The following is a 23,196-nucleotide window of genomic DNA, read 5'->3' on the forward strand; positions in this document are numbered from 1 at the left end:
GGGTGGCAGCCCAAGAACTGGAGAGATCCAAGCGAGGTCCAGGAACAGATGGCTTTGAAAAAAGAGCAGTAGATACTGAAGGCTATGCAGCTAGAATGGGAATCTATATCCAGATCTGAATATCTTTGGGAGGCAGGGGTTCAGAGGGTTAAAAGGTATTTTTAAGTAAATCTGGATTCCTGCGTTTCACGCTCAGAAGTTATAATTTGCTTTGCAGTTGATTCAGGATCACAACCAGGGTTTAAAGTCACTCTTTTAGGCCATAGGTAGCTATGAAAACAAAGACGTTATACCATTCTGGCCATGTTTCAGAAAAATTCCTCTGGCAGTTGGTTGGAGGTGGACTGGAAGGGAAAGACACTGGAAACAGTAGACGAAACTAATTCTCAGAGAGGAAGTATACTTGCCCTAAGCTGGCATCACAGGCTAATGGCAGAGCCGTGGGTCTCCAACTCCCAATTCAGTGCCCTCCACCCCTCATCACAGGGTGATATAGAATGTCTAAATGATGGCAAACAGTGTCTAAGGTATGTCATTTCCCGAAGGCAACTCTGCCTGTGGACCTGAGAAGACAGACCCTGACCACCTCTCACTGTAAAATAATCCTTGTAAACACTTGAGTTGGTTGAACGTTTTCTATAAAGAGAGCAAGTAATGAGCAGTACAGAGAAGTTCAGCAAGAAGACTCTTGGAAATCCTCATTTTACAAAGCAGGATGCACAAAAGAGAATTCTTCAAAGTGATGTGAGGAATTTATCTGTGTTCATGGAGCACATCCGCAAGATGGATATGAATCTCTAAATCTGCTTTTCTCTTCCTTCATCCAGGAAGCTTGGGTTATTCAAGTAAAAGAGTGTGTAGGTGTGTGTGTGTACACACATACATCCTGTGCACCTTTTAGATCCCTGATGTCATTAGAAAAGTGCTTGAGAAATCCAACAGACTGGCTCTCCAACCTACACCCACAAATGATGACGGAGCTAGGATCTCTCCAAAATCTATTGTATTCAGTATTCTATTTTGTACTAGTTATGCAGGACCTAAGGGAGATTTCACAATGTTACGAAGACAGTACCTTTTCACTTGTTTTTAAATTTCTATCAGATGAGTCAGGAATATTGCCCTAAAAAGAAATTATTTCTTTGCTGATTAACTTGACATTCAGTTTCCTTGTCTAAACCCAAGATTATGACATGAGCAGTTAATATCATTGCTTTGGAAGGGCAGAGGAAAAAAAGATGCAAACAGGGACTGGAAAGAGGGAAGAGGAGAGGGGATAACAGGCTGCTTCTTTTGATTTCTCTTGCTTAATGTTCAATATGTAAGAACTAAATATTTCCCAAAATTATGGTGATGGCAACCAAGAAAGAGTGAGAGAAGATATAAGGACAGTCATCCCAAGGTGACCCTAGACCCAGACCCAAATTCAGTCCTCCAGACTCAGACTTTCATTTCAGTGAGCTAATGAACAATTCTACTATGAGGATGTACAGTAAGTGCCAACCTGGGTCTAGAAAAAACATGAAACACCCCTTGGATCCCCATTGCTTAGAGTCTGGATCTATAATATGACAGCCAGATATCCATAAGAACTTTAAAACTTAAAAACATAGTGGACAAGGCATTCTGAGACTGTGGAGGTCAAAGTCAATAATATTTAGCAACATGGGAAAATAAATGTAGGAAAAAATCAAACTCGATTAAGGCTCTGGTTACCCCATTCTACCTAGTGGGAGTCCTCAGTATTCCTCACTCTCTTAGTGCTCTCTAGGCCAGAAATCATCAGTTATTCTTCTGCATTCAGCCAGTCATATACATGATCCAATCGGGATGATTTTAGTACAATTAATGTAGTTATGGGAAAACTGACTTTATAATGTCCATCCATTTTTCCAAACATTTCATAAGGTCATCACTAGTCATATCTGTGCACATTTTTCACTCTCCCTCTCAGTCTCTGCACATTTGGATTCACCTTGACTCTCTTCAGTATCGCCGCATGCTCTTCAACATTTCTTCTTGATGCTGTGTTATGTAAATGGTCAGAAAGAGACATCGAGGTCCAAATTCTGCCTCTACCACTTATTAGTGTGTGTTCTCAGATAAGCTGCTTAACTGCTCAATGCCTCAGTTTCCCCCTTATAAAATAAGAACAACTACCATATATGATTGATTGTCAAAGATCCAGCCAGATCCTCCATATGAAACACTTTTATGCCCAGCATCTGGTAAGTGCTTTAAATATAATATCAATGTTGTCAAATTCTAATGAATGCAAGAATCACCTAGAGCTTGTTGAAATGCAGATTCCTAAGTACCAAACACAAATCCTCTGATTCCATAGGCACAATAAGAGGCCCAGGAATCTCCGTTTAGAGAAAGTACATCAGATAGTACAAAGAGTCTATAGACCACATCCTGAAAAACTCTCCTACCAGTGTCATTCTCTGCACAATACAATATAAGGGCAACAGGTGGGCAGAGCAGCTCTCAGCAGCTGAGACCACCAAAGCATCATAAAGTACCATGATTGAGGAAGACAGATTACAATATCAAGAGAATAGCTGAAGAGATAACAGCCCAGGAATCTCTGAGATCTTTCCTCCAAAGCTGTCAGTGACAGCCAGGGAAAGTGTGCCAATTTCGTCCTCTTGTCTCTTTTTATTTAGTGAAGTTATTTTGTTCTGTTGCTACCAGTTACCAGGAGCCCAGCTTAATCCCAATCTTCCCATTCTGTTGACATTTCATGTCTCAGTGGAGAGGACATTTACTGCTTTCCCAGTGAACTGTGTGCCAAGAACAGAGCCCTCATTCCTGGCTTCAGATGCACATTCCAGTGGGAGCATCAGACTCCACAAAGACAGACCCTGCTGCTGAGACCCTCCAGAAACTGGGAAGCTTGCGTGCGTCTTCACTGAGGCTTGTGATTTCTCTCACAAATTAGAGGGCTGTGCCGAGAGCTTTCTGCTTGGAAAGAACCCCAGTTCTGGAGCCCTAACCTAAAGGGGTCAAGAAAGACCTGCCAGAAAGAACTCAGAGACAGCAATTCACAATGGTGGTACAAAAGAGTGGGTTCCAATAAGCAGGAACCAAGAACCAGGGGACATAACATGGCCTGTAAACAGCTCCCAGTGAGGACTGCAAGGTCCCTCTGTCGTCCCTCACACACTCCTCAGCAACCTGGAAAGATGCAGCCTCCAGGGGAGCTCAAAGGGTTGTGAATGATTCACATTCCTGCTGCCCTCTGCTCTCTGCTGTGGGATAAACAGCCCCAAACTCAGCTTCCTGGCAGAATGTGACCTGTCCTATCCAATTTCCTCAGTAGTTGTATAAGCAGCCGAGATACCCTGCGAGCTGACCCTGTCTCTGCCTCACCTCCGAAGGTGGCCTAGAGATAGCCCTTCATGTCCTCACTGCACTTGGTTAGTCCAGCTGTCAACCAAAGTGAATCGTGAAATATCAGACCAAAGCACCTTAAACCACACAAATGGAGAAAGAGAGCAAGAGGAAAAAATGGGAGAACTGAAGGTTTTTTTTAATGTTACCCTCCTTTTGTTGATCCATATATTTATATAGACTTACTGGTACTTAATAAGAAAGAGTATTTTTTATTTAAAAAAAATCACTGTTAAAGAATGAGGTAGCATAGCACAATGATTATGAACACAGGTTTTAGAATTATGGATTCTAAAATATGCTACTTACTAGTTAAGTATTTTGAAGCAAATTATTTCAATATCTTAAGCCACTGTTTTCTTATCTGTAGAATGAAGACAATATTAATACCTATCAACAGGGTTATTTGGAGGAGAGCATAGCAACTCCCTCCAATATTCTTGCCTGGAGAATCTCCTTGGAGAGAGGAGCCTGGTGGGCTACAATCCATGAGGGTGCAAAGAGTTGGACATGACTGAGCTTCTAAGCACAGCACAGCACAGCACAATAGGGCTACTGGAAGGAGTAAATGATACAGTCTCTATAAAGTACTTACATAATAAGTACTCAGTTAATTGCACTGATGTTATTTGTGGTAGCATGCCCCTTTATATATGAAGATACACCTGTCAAGTAGACATTCACAGACCTGCAGTCCTAAAGTAGGATGACTTATCTGGTAAACCCACTCCCCACTCACACACACACATACACATGCACACTTGCTTTGCTGAGTCTCCTGACATTATGGTACTTGTGGGTAAAAGGGGTAAAGAGGACAGTATGGGGATTGATACAGTCCATGATGTTGACCTCATTTAGCACCTCTTGCATTAAGCCGCATGTAAGCAGATACTGTGAGCTGTAGTTATCTAGGATCCATGGCTGTAGAGATGGGTCCTATAACCCTATAGCTCTGGAAATAAGAATATAAAATTCCCCTTTTAGAGATAAGAATGTTCCCAAGACTTTTAGTGATTAGTGACTTTATCAATGAGACATTACATGCACACACTCACACCAGAAGTAGGAATGTTAACAGAAATATTGGAGAGGCTCTTCCAACCTACCCAACTCACTGGGAAGTCAGCTACACAACACTCTTCTTGCCTAAGGAGGAATTCTTCCATCACTCTCCATTGGATAACACTTGACAATCACTGTCATTGTGAACAACTGTAACTGATAAGAGAGTGTTGGAATGAAAATAAATATATAACTTATCAGACTCTAAAGAAAACTAAAAATAAAATTGCTCTCTTCTTTCTTTTCTAACACACACACACTTGTTCTGTTTCACTGACTTTTGCATCACTCCAGTGTCTTTGACAGCTTCCCTCTCAAGAAGAATCTGAGGCCCCAGGAAATCTTTTTCTGTTCACAATCAAGTCAGGTCTTGTACTCCTCTTTTTCTTCTGCTTCTCTCCTATGCAGTCCCCTATCTGTGGGGCTCTTTTATGTCCACTGGGCTCCTTTGTGGTTTCTGTTGAACACTGCAGCTGCCTCCCTGGAAGACCACTTCCTCCAAGCTTTGCCAGAACAAATAGGTTGATATCCTTGAAGTTTCCAAAACATGTCCACTGAGGTCCTCAGTCCACTTACACCACACCCAAGTGGGATATATATCTCTTTTGTGGACTTGCCTTGCCCAGTTGGATACCAACACAATCCTGCTGTGTGAGGATATGGTACAGAGAGTTTCATGAAGGACTCAATTTTCACCCTCTTTCCCATTCCCCTAGGACACAGACAGTACTCCATGAAAAGCTGGTCCAGAAAAAAGTCACATATAATACAAATCATTCATAAATCTCCTTCTCCCCTCTGATGGCCAATGGACTGAATCTCTTTTACCAGATCAAGTGTATCCAGTTGACTCTTTTTTTTTTTTTTTGCAGGGGGGTGGGGGGGCAGTGGGGAATGAGTTTTATCTTGGGAGGCTCATCAGGCATTTATGCAATTACATTTCTGCCCTACCAGGAGTCCCAGCATGTCTCTGAGAGTACCCTAAGATCAAGTGAAACCTTCCCAAATACCAAGATAAAAGTAATTTTTTTCAGCCCTCTTCCTTCTCATATGATCTCTAAAGCTCTGAATCTGAACTTCACCCATGAGAAAATAAAACAGAGATCCCTGATATCAATTATCCCAAAAGCCCATCATTTTAAAGGCATGAATGAACAAATGAAAGGCTGAGAATTTGAAATATGCTTTCTCAACCAAATGTTGAATCTAAAGCAGCCTTGATATCAACCTATATTGCCTTTGATCTTCCCCATCCCACCTTTTTGTATCTTACTATTCACCCTGCCCTTGGCTCTCTGCCAACTGGATGGGCACTGCCCTGGCTTCCCCCTGTTCTTACCCAGCAGTGGCTTAGTCTTAAATTTTCCTGCTGATAAACACATTTCAAAATGTATCTGTGAGACTTCTCTGGTGGTCCAGTGGCTAAGAATCTGTGCTTCCAAGGCAGGGGGCCCAGCCAGGTTCAATTCTTGGACTGGGAACTGAGATCATATAAACCCTGTGGCTCAGCAAAAAAGTAAAAAAAAAAAAATTTTAATGTATCGATCTTGAGTTCAACTCCCACAGGCCCTGAACCCCTAACTGCTAAGTCACTTCAGTCATGTCTGACTTTGGGCAACCCCACAGACGGCAGCCCAACAGGCCCCCCCCCTTCCCTGGGATTCTCCAGGCAAGAACACTGGAGTGGGTTGCCATTTCCTTCTCCAATGCATGAAAGTGAAAAGTGAAAGTGAAGTCGCTCAGTCGTGTCCGATTCTTAGTGACCCCATGGACTGCAGCCCACCAGGCTCCTCCATCCATGGGATTTTCCAGGCAAGAGTACTGGAGTGGGGTGTCATTACTAGCTAGTTAATCTCTCACTATAAGGGTGGAATGGCAAACTAACCCTCTCAGGTTTCACAGTTACCACTAAAGAGAGTGTTTGAGAAACAACAGCTTAACCTGAAGGCCCTGGGGGAGTGGTGTGCAACAGGAGTGGGGGTGATAGGAAAGCAACAACAGGAATACTGGACCTCTCCCTCTTGCCCACCACCCTCCAGTGTTTGCAGAGCCTGTCCTATTTTTATTGTGATCTCTTCATTCTTATCTCTTATCTCCAGCAGAACGTAAACAAAATAATCTTTCAACCTAATAAAATCTAATAACCTCTTAACAGAAGGTAAACAAAATAACCACCAAAACAAACATTCCATCATTTGCCTTCACTTTTGGTGGTTTTTCCATTAGTCCTCATTTATCCATTGTTTCTGACCCTTGTCATTTTTCCTACACCAGCCACAACTTGAATGAACTCTTCAGAGTCCCAAGCAGTGGATCTTTACCCCTTTTTTTCCCCATGTCTCTGATACTTTCACTCTGATAATAGAAAATATTTAGCTCTGATTTCTTGGAACCTTTTGTGTAAGCAGATCTGCAGGTATGTGGGAGATCAAAGCCCTTGGGTGAGTCCACATAAACATATGCTCCAAAGAGGAGATTAAACTTCCTTTTCCTTAAACCCCAGAGCCAGACACTTTTCTCTTCACTTGACAAAATCCATCCTGTATGTCAGAGAAGGTTTCCTGAGCCTTTCAGAGGGAGGCTTATGTCAGCGTCCTCTCTTATCAGTGAGCCCAGCATTACAGTTGGAAGAAAGCACTCATTTTCAGCAATTATAGTTGATTTACAATGTTGTTAGTTTCTGGTGTAGGGAGAGCTCATTTTTGAGATGACAACATAGAGACAGAAAAAGGAGACCTGATTTTATAGTAATGACATAACCCTCACTAATGCATTTCCTTTCCATTTTTCTGTAACTGAAAGTGCATGTCCTTCCACAGAAACAGTAATAAAGCACTTCTCAACTGGTCTCACCCAATGGAACTTAACCAGAAAACTTCTTTCTTTTCACTCCCCTTTTCCAAGAAACTATATAAAAAACAGTGTTTGACTTCTGGGAAATATTCAGGAGTTCCTCATATGGGGATGGTAGTGAGGATTTCTAAGCTTTTAGGCTGCAATAAGGTCTGGGTGACTCTTTCTTAGCCTTTTGATCATTTGATTTATCACATGGCTTGCTCACAGTCCACAAAGGTCATGTTAGAACCAAGTTAGAACTTTCTTTAAGGTCCCTAAATTTCTCAGCAAGATTAGCAGAGAAAAGTTTAATTTGCACATCTGGCCAATACTTTCCTTTTACCCCATAGTCTTCATCTCTTTTCTCCAACATATTAGCACAGATTCAGTTTCTCTATGAACCAGAAAATGCTAAATAAATTGCTTCAGTGTCTGAAGCAATATTAACGCTGATGGATGTCTCAGTGTAAGAGGAGCTGGAGTGGTTCTCCACAAAGCCAGAAACACAAGTCCTTTCTACCTTATTGCCCCTCTGAGTGTAACCTTAGCCTGGTGATCCAAAATGGTGGCCAGGACACTTGAGGTGGCAGGATGGAAGGAAGGATGAAGGAAAGGGCACCCATACTGTCCCTGAAGAAGTTTCTCAGAAGCTGCTACACAACATTTCAGTTTATACCCCAGTGAACAGAACTTAGTAATATGGCCAAACCTAGATGCCAGGGAGTGAGATTGCCATTCTGAAAACAGTATGAACAGGTAAGTCAGAGGTTCTATCTCCATGGAAAAAGGAGTTCACTAGCAAACCCATTTGTGTTACCAATTATTATAATATTCAAATCACAAAAAATTTCCAATTAAGAGATGAATCTGGCTGAAATCCTGGCACTAAATCAGAAGACTCAGTGATAGATTCTAGGGTGAGAAAGAGAGGGAGGCTGAAACAGGAAAATAAAATTGCAGGAGGTGGCCTTTGAACATGAGGGAAGGAAAGAAGCTGATAATAAATTTAAGAATTATTTAGAACCTACTACTACCTACTACCTACTACTAAGTCGCTTCAGTTGTGTCCGGCTCTGTGCGACCCCATAGATGGCAGCCCACCAGGCTCCCCCATCCCTGGGATTCTCCAGGCAAGAACACTGGAGTGGGTTGCCATTTCCTTCTCCAATCCAGGAAAGTGAAAAGTGAAAGTGAAGGCGCTCAGTCATGTTTGACTCTTAGCGACCCCATGGACTGCAGCGCACCAGGCTCCTCAGTCCATGGGATTTTCCAGGCAAGAGTACTGGAGTGGGGTGCCATCACCTTCTCTGATTTAGAACCTACCAGATATCAAACCCTAAAGCCATAGAAATTAAAAGTTGATCACACTGTAGAAAAAGACAAATAAATCCATGGAACAGATCAGAGTCTAGAAACAGTGCTGTATATACATGGAGGAAGAATGGATTATTCAGTTGTTTGAAGACAAGGGGCTATCTTTTTAGGAAAAAATAGATCACCTTCTCTTATAACTTGGGTATTCTAGAAACACTACATGAAGCAAGGCTCTCATGCTGATGCTTTTTGAAAACACAATTCCATAAGTGAAAGAAGTGATAAAACGAAGGGTGGGGAACCAGCATGAGGTGATGGGCTACTGAGCCTCTACTGCATCATGAAGAGACACAGCCTATCACTGATCCATGCAAATGTCCACAGACACACTACATAAAACAGTGCCTCTGAACTGTTTGCTGGGAGAACAATAGAGTATTCATCTGCTGATTTCCTTCTATCTCCTATTTTCCACCAGCCACAGTGCTCACTGACACCCCATCTTATGCTGTGGACATTAGATACCACAGTTTCCACCGAATAGTTTCCAAATAACATGTTTCTATAAGCAGAGCAGCGAGTTGTTTTCAAAACATATTTCTTTAGGGATTCATAATGGAGTTTGATTGGCAGCTTCAGAAAAATAGAATTGTTTACATTCAATTTCCCTTCACTAGCTATGGCTTACCAGCCAAAGGCAGTTAGAGATGTTAGAATTCACATCAAATGCTAAAGGACCCATACCTTTGCCTTTAATATTATGAAATGGAGCCAGTAAATATCTTCTGGGTACTCATTTCCTCATCCCAGAAGTTGGGGAAAGCAGAAAGGACAAAGGAGCTTTCCATCCCCCAGGGCAGGATCACTCCCACCTTCCAGTGAGAAACCCAGTTTCAGATCAGTAATATCCATCACTCAATGCTTATTGAACAAGAAGCTCCAGGCACCAGACACTGCTGAATTTCTGTGATATTCCAAATTCAACTGGGCTAGACTTGCCTGTTTTTCAATATTGGTCATGACTGACAAGAGGGAAAATAGTTGCACAAGCCAGAAATATGAAAATAATTGAGCACTTCTGAAAGTTATTAGTTTGGATTTGATTTCTATTTGAGGCAAAAAGTCAAAAATCTCAAGTAAAGTTTTACTTGACCTATGCTGCTGATGCTTTTGAACTGTGGTGTTAGATAAGACTCTTGAGAGTCCCATGGACTGCAAGGTGATCTAACCAGTCAGTCCTAAAGGAAATCAATCCTGAATATTCATTGAAGGAACTGATGCTGAAGCTGAAGCTCTAATACTTTGGCCACCTGATGTGAAGAGCCTACTCATTGGAAAAGACCTTGATGCTGGGAGAGATTGAAGGCAGGAGGAGAAGGAGACAACAGAGGACGAGATGGTTGGATGGCATCAGCAACTCAATGGATGTGAGTCTGAGCAAACTCTGGGAGATGGTGAAGGACAGAGAAGCCTGGTGTGTTGCAGTCCATGGGGTCGCAAAGAGTCGGACACAACTGAGCAAGTGAACAACAAATGCATCATACTTAATAGACCCAAAATCAAAATAACAATGGCCCAGAAGAGTTCCCTTTAGGTCTTCACCCACTAGAACAAGAGCTCAAAGCAGCAGAGATCTGTGTCCATTTTATTAACTGATTTATCCCAAGTCCTTGGAACAGTGCCTGCTATATAGCAAGTGCTCACAAAACAATGCAATAAACAAAAGAGATTTGTGGGAGAATGTATATTTCTCATCTCAGTTGGACCTCTACTGAACAAAATAATGAATTTCGTGCATACTGCTCTTTTTTGTATCTACTTTTTTGTGAGTTTGAACCTGGTATCCCACCACAATTCTCCATTTCAAGAAACAAGGAGAAATCCACTGAATTGAGCAAAGTGTTTCTGATGTTTCCTAGTCTTTGATTTATTAAAATTTGGAAACACAACTCCTTTACATGAAGATTTTAAAGTTTGTCTTTACAAATTAAATAGGCCAAGTTTAAAAGCAAACGAATTTACATTTCTTAAATCAGCAAAGAAACTAATTCTGACTAATTTGGACCAAAAATTGGAAATCTATTGTGTAAACAAAATTTGGTAGCCTACAAAATAAGGGGAAAATTAAATAATGAGATTGAGAAAGAAAGGGAATTAAGGCAGTTCTGGTCATTATAAGGAGCAAAATTAATGAACAGAACTGTTGGGTATGTTTGTCTGGAGAGAATCAGCTACAATGGTCATACTGTTCAATCCTTAAATCCCAGGGAGAAAGGTTAAGAAAGTGTAACACCCCTTAAGAGATTCCCAACAATACTGTGTCGAAGAGGAAATGCAAGTCTCAAAGCAGGGGACTATTACCAACATCCTGGGGAATGGACCCTGAACAGGCAAAAACCAACATTCCTTATAACAGCTTTCACTAACCTAGTGACTTCTCCCCATATATGGCCTACAATTAAAAACTGAATCTCACCATGAACTTTTTTATACCCAAAGAAAAGAGTACAACTGCCCTGCATGGAGCTGAACTCCAATAACACGTCCAAATAGCAACCGAGAAAGTCTTGAGGAGGCCAAAATTATGAAAACACTCCATGCTGCAAAATTTATACACAACTTCTCGAGATTAGTGTTGCACCCAGGAAGTGCCCCCTGCCCTGTGAAATGGAACAGTTCTGAAATATAACACCAAAGCACCCTACTTAATAGCTAGAACCTCTAAGAATGGAGTTGACAAAAGCAAATTCATCTATTTCCCTGCTACGGACTTTTACTGGTACTTAGTGTCTTTGGACTTTTAAAAATTTAGGATGTTCCTGCTTAATATGCTGCACAGAACTATAAAAGTGACTGTGCAGGTTGACCATGCAAAGTGATCCAAATAATCAATAGGAAGAATTAAAATTATTCCATAGCTTATAAAAAAGCTTTGTCAACACTTAAAGCTTTCTTTACTATTGGTTATAAGTAGTATAGGACATGAAAAGATAGTAAAATGAATATTTACTTAGTATACCATAATTTAAAACTTAGAATCATTGAGTATTAAAATATTTTATTTCTTTGACAAATACCATATAATATCCCTTATACGTGGAATCTAAAAATAAGACATAAATGTACGTATCTACGAAACAGAAACAGTCTTACAGAGAGAACAGACTTGTGGCTGCCAGCGGGGTGGGAAGGATTGGGAGTTTGGGATTAGCAGAGGCTATCTACTGTACATAGGATGGATAAACAACAAGGTCCTGCTGTAAAGCACAGGGAACTATATCAGTAAACTGTGATAAACCATAAGAAGATGAAAAAGAAAATGTATGTATATATACATATGTGTGTATATCTGAATCACTTTGCTATACAGTAGATATTAACACACATTATAAATCAGCTGTACTTCAACTAAAAAATTAAAATATTTTATTTCTTGTAAAAATAAACTCCACTTGAGATTGAACCGAGTTTGATTTTTTTCTGTCATAGCATAACTACAGAGTGAGCTTTTCCTTTCTCTGCCTTGACAAATTGTCCTAATTTTTTTCTAAATTTGGGTCAGCTTCCAACATTTTATCCTTCGTGCTTTCAATATTATGAAATATTTCCAAGAGTTCCTTTAACGTGAACATTTTTTTTTTTCGCTGAAGTCACTTCCTCTAGAACATCTTGATCCTTTTCTTCTCAGACACTCTCCTCCTTTGTAAGTTCATTTTCACTAAGTCCCTCTGACTGCATTTCTAGAGTGCCTTAGTGGCACAATCAACTCTCAGTCAGTGACTGCTTCTTTAGCTCTGTTTATCTTTGATTTGAATTTCACTTCCAGCATTATCCAATTTTGTTCTTTGCTGTATTTTTTATCTTTGTTGGCCAGTTTCCTCTTTAATTACCATTTTTGTAAAATTTTGCTTGATGGATAATGACAAGGAGCCAACATGATTGGTTGCATTATAACGTACATCTAGGCTGAAGAGGTAGCAGTGAAGTTTGCTCTTTATGCGATTCTTCATAGTTACTATACCATGGTAACTGAAACGGGAACTGTGCTGTGGGAGGACTAGTGTGATTTAAGTAAATCATGGTAACTGAAATCCATACATGTCAGAACTATACAAAGTGAGCACTGTCTGTGTTACAAAATATTCTGCTAAAAGTCATTAAGCAGGTCCTGAAATCTCTTATCTTTGTTTTCATATTTGGGGTGAATTCCTAGATAGGAAACCAAACATCATGTCTTATCAGTATTTGCTTATAATGGCTGAGTGGCTTATATTTGACAACTGAATTGGAATTATCTAACAAATCTTATTGTTGACCTTCTGCCAAATACAAGTTCGAATTTGATACGTTGATTTCTCTTTTCTCCAATGAAAAAAGCTAATCTTTTGTTTATATGTATAAGATTAAAACCAATGAAACACTATTCTCACCTTTCGAAACCCAACTCAACTGCTACTTCCTCCATGAGCCTGTCCTGGACTCACATGGCAGGTGAGCCCCCATGACAACTGACCCAGATCTGTGTCATGGCTTTCTGCACACCACTCTCCCTCGGGGGCAGACAGGAGCCTTTGAAGGACAAAGATTTATTCTTGTTCATCTTTATATCCTTCATAGCCAGCATAGTACCCAGTCCACATCAGATGCACAACTGTTTCTTGAATAAAGAAAAATCTCAAACTTTAAAAAATATTTTTTCCCTTTTTTTTAGAAAACAAAAGAATGCCTCCTAGTATGGGATTCTAACTAAGAGAAAGGCCCTGAAGAAATAAGCTGGAGATCCAGTTTGAATTCCTAGCATTTGCATTCAGGAGCGCAAGAACCCCATTCCAGATTCTGGAGGGCACCTTGTGTGTGGTGGTCAGATAGGCCTACGGAAGCCCCAAAGAGGAGGTGACTCAAAACAACCTCTTCTCTGCATAGGACCTCTGCTGACACGCTGACTTTGGTGTTTGGACCTTCCGAATCTGTAATGGGTAACACATGGGGTGAGGCAGTTATGAAAAAATATATATATATATGGGTCACATGGTTCAGTGTATAAATCCAAGGAATGTTTTTTACATGAAATGGAGACAAGCATCTGTCTTGCTCACCTTGCAAAGTACAGACTGTTCCATGTGGACTAGTCAACCTTTATAGGCCTACTACCCATCCTTGTACATTTCCTAACAACCTGTCCCTCCCAGAGATGTTGCTCACTGGAAACTTGTCACTGACTAAACAGCCAGTGTTTTCTATAATGCATGGAATAAAATGGAAATACCACAGGGTCCATTTGACTTACTGAGGAGCAAGCAGGAAACAACATCCATACATTCCATATTAGGCCTTTTCTCTCTCACACACACACACAAAGAGACATAAATCAGAGACAAAGGCAAGAAAGGATTTGGCTCATATAAAAAAATGAAATAATGCCATTTGCAGCAATGTAGATGGACCTAGAGATTATCATACTAAGTGAAGTAAGTCAGAAAGAGAAAGACAAATACCATATGATATTACTTATCTGTGGAATCTAAAATATGACACAAATGAACTTATTTACAAACGAGAAACAGACTCACAGACAGAGAACAGACTTACAGTTACCAAAAAGGGAAAACAGGGCCAGGGAATAATAAATTTAAAATATGGGATTAACAAATAAAACCACTATATATAAAATAGATAAACAATAAGAACCTGCATTTGATATCTTAACCATAATAGAAAAAATATAAAAATATATATGTATGTATGTATAACTGAATCACTTTACATGAGAAACTAACACAACATTATGAATTAACTATACTTTAATAATAAGCTGTCTAAAAAGTAAAGTTTATCAATTAAAAAAAAAGGATTTGGCCAAATTGTGGGTCAAAGTACACAAAACTTCTTTCATTACATTGATTCATTTATCTGAAGATTCCCACAAATATTTAATAACATTCATCTGACAAAAGGGGTTGCTGCTGCCATTTTACAGGGGGGAAAAAAGAGGAGACTCTTGATCTAGTTGCACAATGGAACAAAGAAGAAAAACAGGCCTGCTAAACCCGGACATGGACTACAATATAAATGCTATAAGAGAATCCCGAAAGGCTGCACTTGATCTTAAAGGATGTGTTGGAACTCATCAGACAGTCAAGGAGTGTGTCCATGTGTGTCTGCAGACATACAGGCAGGTACATGGAGATCTAGAGATGTGGGAGAGAAGCCAGACATTTTCTGTACCCCACCCCAAGGGTACAGCCTCAGCAAAGGCACAGAGATGGCTGTGCATCTCTTGTTGTTGCCAGCCAAAGTGTGGGATGATGAGTGAGCAGCAGGATTCACAGCTGGACAAAGCCAACTGAAAAGCCTCAAAGCATCATCACAAGAATCAAGTCTAGATTTCACTGTATATACAGTACAACATGTGTCTCCAGATTTTCAAGGAGAAGTTCTATTAAGACTTTGGTTCTTATTTAAAAGAATGTCTTTCTGCAGCAAACAAAAATGTCCTTTGGAGTTTCTTGCTATTGCTGTTGTTGTCGGTGGTGGTGGTAATGATGGTGGTTTAGCTTGGGTTTTTTTGTTTGTTATTTCTGGCAGAAGCTGTGCTGCTGCCTTGCCCTGCTGGCCCTACACTCATAGACTTAGCCACTCTGCTCACACATGCAAACCCAGAAGAACAACCTGGTAGAAAAGCAAGAATGCATCAATGGAAATAACTTGATACTGGAACCTTAACACCATGTTCCACCCAATGGTTCTTATGGATTGAGCCAAAAAGATCTGTGACCCATCTACACCACCAATTTCTACTTACTAAGGGAAAGATCTCAATGATGGAAAAAAGGTAAAGAGAAGCATGAAAAAATCAAAATGGTAATAATATCTCAATTACACTAAGGTGAAACATTAAACAGACATACATCTATAAATTTTAAAATATACTCATTATGGAAGAAGAGCAGCAATTGAAAACTAAAACAAATCACTTCAAAACCTCACTGATAATGCACTGATAACAAGGCATCCTTTCCAAAGGCTGTGGAAATTTCAGCTCTTTGTGGGTAGGTCCAGTGGGAGTTTTGCAAAATGTCAAATATTCCATGGCAACAAAAATTCTTATATAATAGTGTTTTGAAGGAAATACCAGTAGCCCTTCATAGCTTGATTATTGTTTTATTTGTAAAGTAGACCTTAGACAAAGGTAAAAACCAAAGCATTCTTGGTATATAATGCTTGCCTGCAAGTTCAAAAGAAAGGAATTACATCTCTGTGTTAACCCATCAGGAGGAATGGCCTAAACTTGAACGCAACTTTAATCTGCCAAGGCAAAAGCCTCTGACAACAGCCTCCCATAGATCACACAACAGGACTTCTGTCCTCAAGGCTCTGAAAATTTCAGGGCAGTGTAACTACCTCTCAACACTTGGACTTCAGACCTGAGATGGGAAGGCCTTGGACTGATGGTCAGGGTACTCACTCTAAATCCTGCTCTATTTGGGCTTTGTGTCCATACTGAACTCTCTATGGTTTTCCTCTAGCATCTTCCTCAAGAGATGGGCTATCCTGCACAAGTCTGCTGCTCTGAACTCACCAGACACAAAGTGAGTGGACATCAGACAGTCACCAAGAATCCTTTATGAGAAATGTGATGCTCAAACAGCCTTAAGAAACAAACTGATGCCTTTCTTTCTACATAAGCAAAGACTGAAGCTCCTCAGAATCTTAAAAGGACTGCCTATTTTCTTGGTGATCATTTCAGTTGAGGGTGGAATCTGTTATATTATCTGATCATCAATCCCAAACAATATCTGATTTTTTTCTACTTATTTTTAAACCAACTGCTTTTAATGAAAAGTTCATCTAGATAGAAACTGCGATTCGTTATGCTATAGCCATGGAGAGAACATAAAAATAACCAGGAATGAAGACTGGTCTTCCTGAGAGATGGACAGAACAGTGAACAACAATGTCAGTGCTGATGATAAAAAACACCAGCTACGCATTTTTAGGCTCACTTCCAAGCTGTTAATTATTGCTACACCCATCCTCATGGTCTCAAAACCAAATCTGGAGCTTCTGAAATTAATTCATGCCACTTCCCATACGGGCTGGATGTGGCTGGGGCCCTGTGAACAGGATGGTGTGTACGAGCATGGGCTCTGAATCCAAATGGCCTGGGTTTACATTCTTCTCTCACTGTGTGATCAGATCCAAGGTATTTAACCCATCTGTGCCTCATCTACATTCTTAACCTCTAAAATAAAAATACACACCTGGGGTTCATGTGAGGCTGAACCATAAGGTGAATGTTTAAAAGTCTTCAAACACAGCTGCCACGTGGTGAGTGCTGGTTATACACTAATGAGCGTGATGATGGTCATGGCCACACACTGGAAAAGGTCCCTGTCACCAAGTACTGCTACCTCATTAGCCTTTTCAGACCCAACCCACAGAAACAGGGTGTAAATAAGCAAATGAAGATGTGGGATCACTCAGACCACTACACTGAGCAGTTCAGTGCAAAATGAATGAGGGTTGTCATTCTTTTCTTTGTTGCCCTTTACCAAACAAAGAAGATTTAGAGACAGAAGTGGGGGTCAGAAAGCACCATACCCCATCATGGTGTGCTCATGTGCTTTCTATATCTTCCTCTGATAACCCACTCACTTGATTCGCCACTCCTGTATCTCTACCTAATGGCTTCCCCCACAAAAATAGAGGTTTCCAAACTGTAGCCCTCAAGCTTGATCAGGAGAGAGATGGAGGGTTCTTTCTGCTCACGCTTTGCCAAACCCAAAGGCAAAAGAGTAGATCTTGATCCAGGGGTTGGCAGGATAGCAGGCACTCATTCCTGCCCAGTTTCCCACTGAAAACAGTTACAGTGAACTGCTCACCAGTTACCTAAGATGCATGCTACCATGCCATGATGGGAACTGTATTTTTTCTAGAGACTCTCCTCACCACCATCTGCCATCTCATACCAGGAAAGGATGTACTTCCTGTGAATGTGGCTTTGACTCTGAACTACTCCTCATGAATATTAGTTAATGATGGCTTCCCCAACCCTTTCATAGGGTGGGTGGGTTTGTGTGTGCATAGGTGAGGCAACCTCATCTCTGATCTCCACAACATTTTATCCAAGAGGAAGAAATGGTGACTCAGAGAAGGTAAGTAACTAGCACAAGATCACAAAGCCTGTTGTAACCCAAGTAAGCTTAAAGTTAAACCCTCTGTTTTCTCCACAATAACATGCTGCTTCCCTTGCATGACATTTGAGAGTAAAAGCAGAGCCCATCAACTGTTATAAAAGCACTTGTTAATAAAATCTGCTGCCTGATTCCCCCAAAGAGTTAATTCCCTTTACAGACACAGACTTTACTCACTGAATTGCCAACAAAGAAGAAAGACATGGAGAAGGGTCCAAATTTTGGAAGCCTCCCAGCAGCTTTTCAAATCTCTTAGCCAAACACAATGAGCCCTGACTTGCATTGTTCTTACCCAACAAGGGAATGCCAAAGTGTTTGTCCCTAACTTCATTCTGAGAAGACCAATTTGTCCTCCTAAACACATCTGTCATTTCCTGAGGTTTATCTCTATTTCTAGTTTTCAGTGTCAGACTTTAGGGCTTCTGCACCCTGAAAATGCCCATGTTCTTCCCACTGCCTGTCCACACCAAGAGTTTGGTTAAAGCCAATAGAATATGCAGTAACGAGAGGAATGTCCCCTTGTGACCTCAAGCTCCCTTCTTGGCTCAGAAATAAGCTGTGCTCCAGCCAGGAGATACTTTCTTTTCTTTTTCTTTGCTTTTATAAATTTTTTTTTTAAGTTTGAATACAGTAAAAATCAGTTATTTTTGGCTTACAGCTCACTAAGCTTTGACAGAGTTGTGTAACCACTGAAATCAGGATACAAGGCCATTCCTTTGCAAAAAAAATCCCTGGTGATGCCCACTGGTTGTCAGATCCTTTCACTCTTGACCCCTGGCAATGCCAACTATCCTCTGTCCCTGCAACTTTACCTGTTCCAGATATCACCTAAATGGAACCATACACTATGGAGCCTTTTGAGTCTGGCTTCTTTAACTTAGCACAAAGCAGTAGAGATTTAGCCAAGCCTTTTTTATATGAATAGTTTACCTTTATTACTGAGCATCACTCTGTTGGATGAACTCCCCATGGTTTGTTTATCCATTCCCAAACTGAAGAACATTTGGATGGTTTACACTTTCAGGTTGTTGTGAATAAACCTTCTCTTACATAATTTACAAATTTGCATACAGGTTTAATATAAACCTGTTTTCACTTCTCTGGTGCAAATACCTAAATGTGCAATTGATAGCCATATAGTAAATGTATGTTCAATTTTATAAGAAATTGCCAAACTATTTTCTGAAGGGTTGCATAATTTTTACATCTCTATCAGCAATGTATGAGAGTTCCAGTTGCTCTACATCTTCACCAGCACTTGGTTTTATCAGGTTCTCTCTCTCTCTCTCCCTCCCCCCCATCTCCCTCCTTCTCTCTTTCTCCTCTCCCAATAGGCCAATGGTGAAACTACTTATACAAAGATACTCTTGTGAAAAAGGTGAGGCTCCATGGACCTACATAGGCAGTCATAGGCTTGGATAGCCCAAAGCAGTTCACAGGGTCAGGAATAGCAGAGTTATCTATATAAGGTAAGTGAAGTCACTCAGTCGTGTCCGACTCTTTGCGACCCCGTGGACTGTAGCCCACCAGGCTCCTCCATCCATGGGATTGTCCAGGCAAGAATACTGGAATGGATTGCCATTTCCTTCTTCAGGGGATCTTCCTGACCCAGGGATCAAACCCACGTCTCCCACATTGCAAGCAGATGCTTTAACCTCTGAGCCAAGTTATCTATATGGCCCCAGTTAAAAAAACCAGGACCCACAGGTTATACAATTCAAAAAGAGTTGCAATTTGAAACTCTCACAACATACGAAGTTAGGGATATTGCCTTATACATTTATTCACATAATACCATGCTTTATTCTTAACATACAACTAAACAAATGCATTCACTTCGCTTTATGAGCTTTCATATATTCCTCAGAGCATGTGGGCAGCCCCACTCATAAGGACTGTGTAAATGGACAACTTCACTGCAGAGATGGTCAAAAGCCTTAGGCACACTCCATGAATAGTTGGAGCCAAGGTAGAGAGGCTCAGAATGTAAAAATTCCAAAATGATGGTTATATATTTTAAGAAAGTTGTAAACCTATGAGCATCTTGTGGAATTTCTGGGCCCTACTGCTAGAAACAGACTTTATTTTGGGGGGCTGCAAAATCACTACAGATGGTGACTGCAGCCATGAAATTAAAAGACACTTACTCCTTGGAAGGAAAGTTATGACCAACCTAGATAGCATATTCAAAAGCAGAGACATTACTTTGGCAACAAAGGTCTGTCTAGTCAAGGCTATGGTTTTTCCAGTGGTCATGAATGGATGTGAGAGTTGGACTGGGAAGAAGGCTGAGTGCCAAAGAATTGATGCTTTTGAACTGTGGTGTTGGAGAAGACTCTTGAGAGCCCCTTGGACTGCAAGGAGATCCAACCAGTCCATTCTGAAGGAGATCAGCCCTGGGAGATTTCTTTGAAAGGAATGATGCTAAAGCTGAAACTCCAGTACTTTGGCCACCTCATGTGAAGAGTTGACTCATTGGAGAAGACTCTGATGCTGGGAGGGGTTGGGGGCAGGAGGAGAAGGGGACGACAGAGGATGAGATGGCTGGATGGCATCACTGACTCAATGGACATGAGTCTGAGTGAACTCCGGGAGTTGGTGATGGACAGGGAGGCCTGGTGTGCTGCGATTCATGGGGTCGCAAAGAGTCAGACACGACTGAGCGACTGAACTGAACTGAACTGCTAGAAAAGTGAGAAAATAATATAAAAAGAATCCTTGAAGTCTGTCTATGACCTTACAGTGGTCTATGCGCTTAAGTGGTTAAGAACCACTGTCCAAAAATACCCATGGTTTTTACAGGCAGGAGGTCATTTCTATCAATATCCTCCTCTTCTGAGCTGAATAAAGGAACCCAAGAATTGGTTACTAGTGAAACCATGGAGAAACAACAGCTGCATGGCTTTATCAATTGTATTAATTTTCTAGGGCTGCCATAGCAAGATACTACAGACTAAATGGCTTAAACAATAGAAAGTTATTTTCTCACAATTCTAGAAGCTTAAAGTCCAAGATCAAGATTTTGATCTAAAGAAAGAAAGATGGCTTACATATGGCCATCTTTCTCCACTGTCTTCACATAGTCTACCCTCTGTGAATTCATGAAACTTCACACATTTTAAACACATGTATCATATTACATGGAGAAGGCAATGGCAACCCACTCCAGTACTCTTGCCTGGAAAATCCCATGGATGGAGGAGCCTGGTAGGCTGCAGTCTATGGGGTCGCAAAGAGTTGGACACGACTGAGCAACTTCCCTTTCACTTTTCACTTTCATGCATTGGAGAAGGAAATGGCAACCCACTCCAGTGTTCTTGCCTGGAGAATCCCAGGGATGGCAGAGCCTGGTGGGCTGCCATCTATGGGGTCGCACAGAGTCGGACATGACTGAAGTGACTTAGCAGCAGCATCATATTACAGTTGCTACAGAAAGCTCAGAATACATTTATGCATCACTAATTTGAAATTAACCACAGTTGCTAAACCCACTATCATATAATGCATTAATGAAGAAGCACATATATTGCTATATTACATTTTTAAACTATATTTCAATAAAAAAGTATTCTCCTTTGCAATCCTACATACTTTAAGTTTTTTAAAAAAAATTTTTTTCTGAGAAGGGTACTATAGGCTTCTCCAACTGCTAAAGGGTCCACAGCATAAACAGTATGATTGCAGCAATACATGGATATGGATTTATTTACCTCCAACCCTCACCACTGGGCCACTTAATCTTCACTGGTAGGGTCAGATCTATCCCAAACTCTCAGTTCAAACATGCTCGAAAGAGTAAATGAGAAAGTCAAGAATTCATCAGTTCGGTACAAGTTGACCTTGTTGCAAGTTCTGTTTTTCCCTTGAATTATGTATTTCCTAGACCTCAGAGATATTGAGGGTTAAGTTTCAGACTAACATGATAAAGTGAACATCACAATAAAGGAAGTCACACAAAAACTTTGGTTTCCTGAAAGAAGAGAGTGACAAAGTTGGCTTAAAGCTCAACATTCAGAAAACTTAGATCATGGCATCTGGTCCCATCACTTCATGGCAAATAGATGGGGAAACAGTGGAAACAGTGTAAACAGTGTCAGACTTTATTTTTTGGGCTCCAAAATCACTGCAGATGGTGACTGCAGCCATGAAATTAAAAGACGCTTACTCCTTGGAAGAAAAGTTATGACCAACCTAGATAGCATATAGAAAAGCAGAGACATTACTTTGCCAACAAAGGCTCGTCTAGTCAAGGCTATGGTTTTTCCAGTGGTCATGTATGGATGTGAGAGTTGGACTGTGAAGAAAGCTGAGCGCTGAAGAATTGATGCTTTTGAACTGTGGTGTTGGAGAAGACTCTTGGACTTCGAGGAGATCCAACCAGTCCCTTCTAAAGGAGATCAGTCCTGGGTGTTAATTGGAAGGAATGATGCTAAAGCTGAAACTCCAGTACTTTGGCCACCTCATGCGAAGAGTTGACTCATTGGAAAAGACTCTGATGCTGGGAGGGATTGGGGGCAGGAGGAGAAGGGGACGACAGAGGATGAGATGGCTGGATGGCATCACTAACTCGATGGACATGAGTTTGAGTGAACTCTGGGAGTTGGTGATGGACAGGGAGGCCTGGTGTGCTGCAATTCATGGGGTCACAAAGAGTCGGACATGACTGAGCAACTGAACTGAACTGAGTGCACGTAAGAATTACATTAACACTACATTAGTTTATTCAGTGTGCAACAGCATTATGTCTAAAAAACCAATGTATATATCTTAATCTAAAAATCTTCTGGCTAAAAATATGCTAACCATTATCCGAACCTTCAGCAAGTTATATTTTTGCTGTTTGAGAGTCATACCCTGTGTTGATGGCTGTCCACAGATCAGGGTGGTGGTTGCTGAAGGCTGGGGTGGCTGCAGCAATTTTTTAAAATAAGACAACAATGAAGTATAGCCCATCAATTCATGACCAATTTCTCTGTAGCATGCAATGCTGCTTGATAACATTTTATTCACAGTAGAACTTTTTTTAAAAATAAGGGACAGTCCTCTGAAACCCTGCCACTACTCTATCAACTAAGTTTAAGTCATATCCAAAATCCTTTGGTGTAATCTCGACAATATTCACAGCACCTTCACCAGGGGTAGATTCCATCTCAAGACACCAGTCTCATTGCTTATCTGTAATAACTAACTCCTCACCTGCTCAAGTTTGATGATGAGATTACAGCAATTCAATCATACCTTCAGGCCCCACTTATAATTCTCAGGCTATTTCCCCCAGACCTGCAGGTACTTCCTCCACTGAAGCCTTGAACCCCTCGAAGTCATGCAGGATGGCTGGAATCAACTTCTTTAAAACTCCAGTTAATGTTGATATTTTGACCTCTTCCCATGA

The 23,196-nt window shown here is 40.8% G+C and overlaps 1 protein-coding gene across 45 annotated transcripts in view; it reads right to left on the reverse strand.

Moving 5' to 3' along the window:
- Positions 1-23,196, reverse strand: part of LOC129621202 (uncharacterized) — a 488,210-nt gene that overhangs the window by 363,289 nt on the left and 101,725 nt on the right. For 2 of the 45 annotated variants that reach the window (XR_008699108.1, XR_008699101.1), the window contains one exon: positions 4,506-4,617. The exons of the other annotated variants lie outside the window; for them this stretch is intronic. The gene's annotated coding sequence lies outside the window, so the exon portion shown is untranslated. The remainder of the gene's footprint in view (positions 1-4,505; positions 4,618-23,196) is intronic. 45 annotated transcript variants of the gene reach the window in all.

This window comes from Bubalus kerabau, chromosome 10, assembly GCF_029407905.1.
Source record: "Bubalus kerabau isolate K-KA32 ecotype Philippines breed swamp buffalo chromosome 10, PCC_UOA_SB_1v2, whole genome shotgun sequence".
Lineage (NCBI taxonomy): Eukaryota > Metazoa > Chordata > Mammalia > Artiodactyla > Bovidae > Bubalus > Bubalus kerabau.